Below are 8,747 nucleotides of genomic sequence, written 5' to 3'. Positions count from 1 at the left end.
TTTTGCATTACATCTCTAAATTACTTGCATGAAACGACCCATCGTAATCTATGATCTAGGATTCAGTTGAGTTTTTTACTGTACAAATGAGCATATCTGCTTCAGAATCTACTACCATGTCATATCTTTCTTGAATTTGTTTGTAAGAGGCTTCATGTACTAATTCCTAAAGTGGCCACTCTCTTTGTAATTCTAACAGGTAATATGCATCTTGTTGTTATGATCACCTCTCTTTCTTGACTTCGATCTTCTTCCAACCCATCCCCCACCGTTGGACTTTAATACTTTATCTTTATTACTAAGGAGACTACTAGAAGATTCTCCAACACTCTGTATGTGCACATCCTTACCAAAAATTAAACCGTAAATTCCTTTGAATGTCAACTTAGCATCCTCGGCAGAGCTGCTGACTATTGTCATTATACTATGTCAACTAATGAGAAATGATGATAATAGTAGCAATTCTTCGACTTCATCCACAAAACCAATGTCAACCTTGAGATTATTAAATTGAATTCATTAACATATTCAGTCACCAAGCCTCCCTCCTATATCTTTAGATTCACCAACTGTCGAATCAAGAAAATCTTATTCATTCTTGAAGATTTTTGGAACATATTATACAATGCATTTATCATATTGTAGGTAGTCTTCAAATTGAAAATGTTGTAAGTTACATTCTTTGCGAAGGGTAACCTTGTCACTCAAGTACACAATGATATAATAAGTCCCACCCCTAATGCTTCATTGCTTCAGGTTTCCATCTAGCTAGTGGTTCATGTGATTTATTTTGGTAGAGATAGTCTTCGAGTTGCATTCTCCAGATTCTAAAATCGTGACCTTCAAACATTTTGATCGTAACTTTCCTATCTTCAGTCATAACTCTAATACCAATCTGTTGGAAAGGATATGCTATGAACCTCACAGTAATCGCTGACAACCTGTTCTAGAGGATATGCTCTCAACCTCAAAATGATTGCTCTTTTGAAATATGTGCACTTATACACACATTGACCTGGAACTAGTCCATGTTGATGGAGATTGAAGTCTTTATTTATAGGCAAACATGTGGATACACTAATTCTGATGTGCCAAGCTCATCCATAAGTAGGCCCAAAATGGAATCAGCCAATCACAATATGACATACAACTACTTATAGAATCTTTAACATTGAGGGATGTGCATGGCCACCTTCCATGCAGATTCAACAACTCCCCAAAGGACCATACAAGAGAATTGAGGAGTAAGGAGGATATTTACCAAGATAGAGTGCATCCTTCAGCTACTATAGTATATTCAACATCATTAGGAGTGTATCCTTGAACTAATGCGATGGTTTTACCATCATTAGGATCATGCTTAATAGGATCAACGCATGCATGGAGAATATTATCCATAGCAACACATCCATGGAGCATATTCTACATAACAGTGCATCCTCCTCAAGGAGGTTCGCAATTGCTCAGGCTCCAACACATTCTCCAAGTGCATGCCCGACCACTTTAAGGACTTAGAGTTATTTTTCCAATGGAGCATTCTACCACCAACGGAGCATTCTCTTGGTCAATGGTAGCATTCTCGCACCAATAGACCATTCTATTGATCAAGGGGAGAATTCTTTTTCCAGCCATTCTCTCACCAGGAAGGCATTCTCTTTTCGGACATTCTGATTTTTCTTCACACCCCAACATAGTATAAATTAACGAAAAACTTGAACATAATGGTTTTTTGAAGCTTTCGATTGATTCTTTTACAACACAGTCAATCCATTTTTAGTTCATGACGATGTTGATTCTTTAATTAGGGCTTCGTTGAAGGGGAACTTAGAACGAGGGCATAACAAATGAAGTCAAATAATAAAATAAAGACAACATTATGTTTTTGTGAAGAAAACATACGCATTTGATTAAGGCTTGCCTGTTATATATATATATATATATATATATATATATATATATATATATATATATATATATATATATATATATATATATATATATATATATATATATATATATATATATATATGAGTGTAAAACACAACATAGATTTTTGTATGTGGTAAACGATTTAAATAGATGACACATATTTAATACATACAATTATGCATGTCGTAAATCGTTTAGATTTTCAAAATGATGACATTTTTATGACATACAGTTTTTTATATCATAAAATTAGTGTGTTTCATAGTACATATGTCATTAAAGGCCTATTATCTAATAGTGTCTTCAATTTTCCTGCTCTGGTTTCTACCCACACTATTGAACACTTTGTCCCCACGTCCTAGGGGCGGTCTAAGACATCTAGGTAGGATGTTTTAACTCTTTTTAGCTTTCTAAGGTCCGTTTGATGTGTCATTTTCACTTGTTTCTTCCTTGTTTCATCCTTGCATGTAATTACATAAAAAAAATAGGGTCATTCTTGGTTAAATCGATGGTTACTTCAAATTTGTTATAGCAATTTACTTTAAACCAAGATAACCAATCACCAATTCAGACATGAATAAAAAAAGTTTGTATTATGTAATCTTTAGTCAATCTACAATGCAATATTCTTGATTCAAAGGTTATTTCTATAAATTAAAACAAAAATAGGTCAACAAAAATCATAATTTATTTTTGAACGGCAAGACAGTGAATATATATATATATATATATATATATATATATATATATATATATATATATATATATATATATATATATATATATAGTTATAACCCGTGTGCTACACGGTTGACAAAGTATAACAACATTGAAATTTAAAAAAAAAATGTAATATTAATAATAGATTTGCAAATAAATTTCTGTAAAGATAGTTACATGTTTTGGGTTAAAAATTAAAAATATGGTGTTGTTTATGGAGAATAACCAAAAAAATTGGTATTTGGTTTACAACTATAAGTACGTTTCTGGTTTACAACTAAAAAAATTAGTTCATACTCGTATTAACAATGTTCTTACATTTATATCTTGGTAATAGAAATTTGTAAAAATTAAAGTACATTGCTTGATCTTCTTGCAAAATGTAAGTAGGCTGCCATTTCTCGCATTTAACATTAACCACCAATGAAAGTAGGATGCCATTTCTTCAAACTTGGTTACTGCCTTGATTACCGAATCATGGTCAATGGCTTTTCCTATCCACCTATAAAATAATTTATGGATCGAACTGCTGCCATCATTTTTAAATTCATTTACAACTTCATTTACGATTGTATCTACATAATAAACCCAAAACCAAACACTTCCATTAACTCCATTTCCAAATTTCAAAATTATAGGGCGACAATCACAAGAAACAATAAACACAATCGATCCACAAATATGATTCCTCTATTCTGAATAGAAATATTTGCTTCGAATTTTATGGCAGTATACACCGAAATGAGTTCTAGTTTCTTTAATCTGTTATAGAATTATAGCCACAAACAAATCAGGTGAAGTCAAAACAGTCATAAATTTAACATATATAGTCAGCAATCAAATCAAATGAGGAAAAACGAAAAAAAAAAAGTATTGATGCTGATCTTCTAGGCTGTTTCAGGGATTTCGATAGTTAAATTATCGCCATAATGAATCTTCCTTGGGTATCTGCAAACAGAGCCGTCTCTTTAGATGTCCATTCATATCATAAAAGAATATCATGTTTTCTTTTTTGACTAACACCTTCATCTAAATATTGCTAAGTTATGTGGGAAGATACATCATTCAAGAAGCGATATAAAAGATAGTACCCCAATAATGAAAACACGGATAATACCTCCTGATCAAATTCGGATAATATGTTAGTGGCGCATACTTGGATTAAAGCACAGAAACATTTTGAAATCCCTTATCATGGTTATCAATTTTCACAAAAACCTGAGTTTTACTTGGATTAAAGCACATAAACATTTTGAAATCCCTTATCATGGTTATCAATTTTCACAAAAACCTGAGTTTTGCAATGATATAAAATTTGCAAAAGCCAATTAAAAATTATCAAACTGGAATTAGATTTAAAGAATAATGAATGATAAATCTCTTTAAAGGATACAAATGATTTAGTTATATAAGCTTATCTACTCAACCACCGATTAGAAGAAACTTAATGACAGAATTATAACATGATCCATGTTTTGTAAGCCAAACATGGAAAATTACACTGAAAAAAAAAACAAATAAGAGCTTTCAAATAAAATCATTGTAAAATTCAACCTATTGACGGAGACATGTCATAATATAAATAGCGAAGTACAAAACAACCAGGGACAAGGAGGTACAAAACAAATATGAAAACTAAAAATGGCGATTTTTATTAATATCTCATTATTGATCATATATCTTTCCATACTTTCTTATATATTTATTCTAAAAATATAAATAGCGAGGTATACAAACTTGCTTTATGCTAAAAGGCCAAATGCCACATATATACCGGTTGACACTGCTAAAGACTATTTGTCCATTTCGGTCTTTCGGCGTCAAAATGCCCACTTACCCGTCACTCCTATTTTTCAACATTGATTTGTGTTTATTTATTTGAAGAATGACCCGATGATCATAAACACAAAATTTTAATAACCATAAATCAAATTGTTATGTAATAGAATCATTAAGGATTATTATGGAGTCCCTTTGAGATATGGACGGAAGAATATGATGGAACTTGATGCTATATTCTAGTATAAATGTTTAAGAAAAAATATTTTTGGATTTTTGAAAAATTTTAAAAATAAAATGTTTTTGGATTTTTGAAATTTTTATTAAATAGAAAATATATTTGAATTTCTGAAAATTTTTAAAGAGAAAATCTTTTTGGAATTTTCAAATTTGATATATATATATATATATATATATATATATATATATATATATATATATATATATATATATATATTTGGATTTTTCAAAATTTTATAGAAAAATAATTTTGGATTTTTCAAAATTTTATAAAAGAAATTTTTTTTTGGATTTTTGAAAATAATAAAAATGAACTACGATAACCTCCAAAATTTGCAACTCATCGTAGATGAACAGTAAACAAAATGAAATATGAAATGAAAGAAACAAACAAATAGTTACCTTGTGTACTGGTCTTCTTTTTCTCACACCTTCTCGCAAACAAGGAGTAACCTCAAAAATGAGCAACAATCACATGCGAAGCTCGCAATTGTTCGCAGATGAACAGTGATCGTCTTGCAGAATTTTGTATCTTCTGACTGCCTGTGAAATTTGAACCATTCGGAAATAAACAATAATATTCTCGCACAAATTATTAACTTGCGATCACCTGCGAAGTTCGAAACAGTTCGCAGATGAACAATAACATTTCGCAACTTATCATTCCTCATGAATATTTTGAAACTAAGTCGACTTCAATCATACCAATCCCATGCAATATTCGAATGAATGTTGTTTCAGATAAGGCTTTAGTAAAGATATATGTTAACTGATCTGCTAATCTAACAAAATGAACTTCAACGTCCCCATCTTCAACATGGTCTCTCATGAAGTGATATCGCAAAGCAATATGTTTCGTTTTGGAGTATTTCACTGGATTATGACATATTATTATCGCACTTTCTGAATCATAGTACAACGATATCTTCTTCATGCTTATCCTATAGTCTCATAGTTGGCTTTGATTCCAAATAATTTGCGAGGTGTATGAAGCAAACACAATATATTCAGCTTCTACAGTTAATAATGAAACACACGTATGTTTCTTTGATTGCCAACTTACAAGTTTATTGTCCAGGAATTGACATCCCCATGTCCTACTTTTGCGATCAAGACCACATCAACCCAAATCTGCATCAAAGAATACCTACAAAAAAATCCAGTATTAGATGGACATCATATACCAAGAGACATCATTCGCTTAAGGTATCTAAAAATATTCTTGATTGCGATCATGTGAGGTTCTCGTGGATTTGCTTGATATCTCACATAATAGAAAACTGTGAACATGATATCTATCCTACTTGATGTAAGATAGAGCAAAGAACCAATCATTTGTCTATATAAAGTAAGATCTTTTGCATGTTTATCAAGAGAATGAGTCAATTTAGTTTCAAACGCCAGCTGAACTTTCACTTTTGATTCTCCACTCATGCCAAACTTAGTAAGCATGGACTTCGTAAAAGCTTCTTGATTAATGAAAATCCCCATTTTACTTTGTCTAATATTCAATCCAAGAAAGAAATTAATTGGACCTATCAAACTTATATCAAATTTAGTCTCCATCAATTTTCGGAAATCAGCAGTCAACTGAGGATTTGTTGATCCAAAAATAATATCATAAACATAATTTTGAATGATCATTAAATGATTACCATCTTTCTTACAAAAGAAAGTAGGGTCAAATGATCATTATTTAAACTTAGATTGTTTACCAAACCGAGTCAGAGTTTCATACAATGTACGAAGAGCTTGTTTCATGCCATATACAGCCTTATCAAAGACATAGCAATGATATGGAAATTTATCGTTTAAGAAACCTGGTGGTTGTTCGACATATATTGTTTCTTCAAGTTCTCCATTTATAAAAGTTCATTTGACATCCATCTGAAAAACTTCAAAGTTTTTTGTGCTGCATATGCAAGAAAAATGCAAATTGACTCCAATCTCGCAAGAGGAGCAAACGACTCTTCGTAATCGATACCTTCTTCTTGACAATAACCTTTACTACAAGATGTGTCGTGTTCCTTACGACATTTCCTTCTTTGCCTAATTTGTTCCTAAATACCCATTTCAATCTTACGATGGATGCATTTGGTGGTGTAGGAATCAATCTCCATACTTTGTTTCTTTCAAACTCATTTAATTTATCTTGCATTGCCTTAAACCAATCTACATGATCAAGAGAAATTTTCACCGTTTCAGGTTCATTTTTAAAAATAAAAGAATTAAACATGCAAAATTCTAGATTTTCCGCTAAAAGAGCATGTTTCTCTTCAAGTTGAGAATGAGTTAGAACTCCAGTAAATGTGTCACCAATGACTTGAGTTCGTGGATGGTCTTTAGTCCATTTTGTCAATGGTGGATAGTTCATATCGTATTCAACATCAATTTCAACATTTACTTCTTCAAATTTTGATTGATCATCTGTTTCGTTATTTAAAAGACTTCCCCCCTAGAAATTAGCATCAGAAGCCAAATTCTCCCCCTAGAAATGATCATCATTGATTATATTCTCCCTTACAGAAGATCATTATCATCCATATTAGTTTCTTGGAAATTGTTTTGAGGATCCAAACTTGCTACATTCTCCCCTCAACTTGAGTGCCAAAAGAAGTAGTTATCATAAAAGGAGATGCTTCCTCATGAATTTCAACATTCTCAATTGATTCATCAACGAGTTTTAACAACTCATCTTCTTGATAAATTTAGAAAATCTTCATAAAGTGTCATAAGAGGAACAGATTGCGAACAAGAGGATGGAAAATTTTCGCTACATTGAACATTAGGTTCTTTCTGAGATGATTTAATCAACTTGTCATGAAAAGTGACATAATAGCTTTCCTAAATTTTCTTTGATTTATTATTGAGAACTTTTTAAGATTTGGAAGTTAGAGAATAACCCAAGAATATCACTTCATCAACTTTAACATCAAATTGGTTGTGATGTTATTTTGTGTTGTAATGAAAGCACCTAGATCCAAAAACATGAAAAAATTTAACATTAGGCTTAAGATTATTCAAGATCTCATAAGGAGTAACAAGAAATCTCTTATTGATATATGAACGATTTTGTGTAAAACAAGCAGTTCCAATTGTTTCAGCCCAAAACTATAATGGAGGATTCGTAAATGATAACATTATCCTCGCAGCTTCACAGAGTGAACGGTTTCGTATTTCAACTACACAATTTTGATGTGGAGTGTAAGGTGATGAAAAGTTTTGACTAATCCCTTTGTTCGTCAAGAACTCCTTAAAAGTCTGGTTTTTTAACTTAGTTCCATTGTCACTTCTAATCTTCCTAACTAGCTTTCGCAACTGCAATTCTATCTCTTTCACAAAATCTATCAACTTTTGTGTAGTTTCAAATTTCTGTTTAAGAAAAAATACCCAAGTAATTCGCAAAAATTGATCAACAATAACCAAAATGTATTTGTTACCGCCAAAACTTTCAATTGAAGATGGATGTAACATCCCAAAATTCAAGACCAAAAATTTTGTTTTAGTTAAGTTATTATAAAACCAATTAGTATAGAAACATTCATAATAACATCCCATGTCAAAACTCAAGTGTCAATAATCAAAACATATCATCGTAAAATAATATCAGAGTATAATCCCAAAGATCTCATATGCGGAAAACATAGTGTGATGCGATGCGATCGAGCCGACTCATTTCCTTTGAAAACAAGTACCTGAAACCAGAACTTAAAACCGTAAGAGCGGATCTTAGTGAGTTCCCCCATTATACCACATACCATACAAATCTCATACAAACAGGCATATCTGGGCGCCCGGCCTATCCTGTCAAGCATATTTGGGTGCTCGACCTACCCTGCTGAGCATACCGGGGTGCTCAACCTACCCCACTGTTAGGCATACCAGGGTGCCTGACCCACCCCATATCAGACATATCTGGGTGTCCGACCTACCCTCCGGTGTATCTCAACCAATTACGGGGACTATTTCACCCCTAACACAACCACATAATAACATACCATAACATAAACATACTGTCAGGCATACGGGGGTGCCCGACCTACCCCTTCTATCCTTACAACCGTAACACGGGGAGTATT

This window comes from Lactuca virosa, chromosome 3 (genome assembly GCF_052849685.1).
Source record: "Lactuca virosa cultivar CGN04683 chromosome 3, Lactuca_virosa_CGN04683_v6, whole genome shotgun sequence".
NCBI classification, from domain to species: Eukaryota; Viridiplantae; Streptophyta; class Magnoliopsida; order Asterales; family Asteraceae; genus Lactuca; species Lactuca virosa.
The sequence above is the reverse complement of the archived record's forward strand: the minus strand, read 5'-3'. Positions refer to the sequence as shown.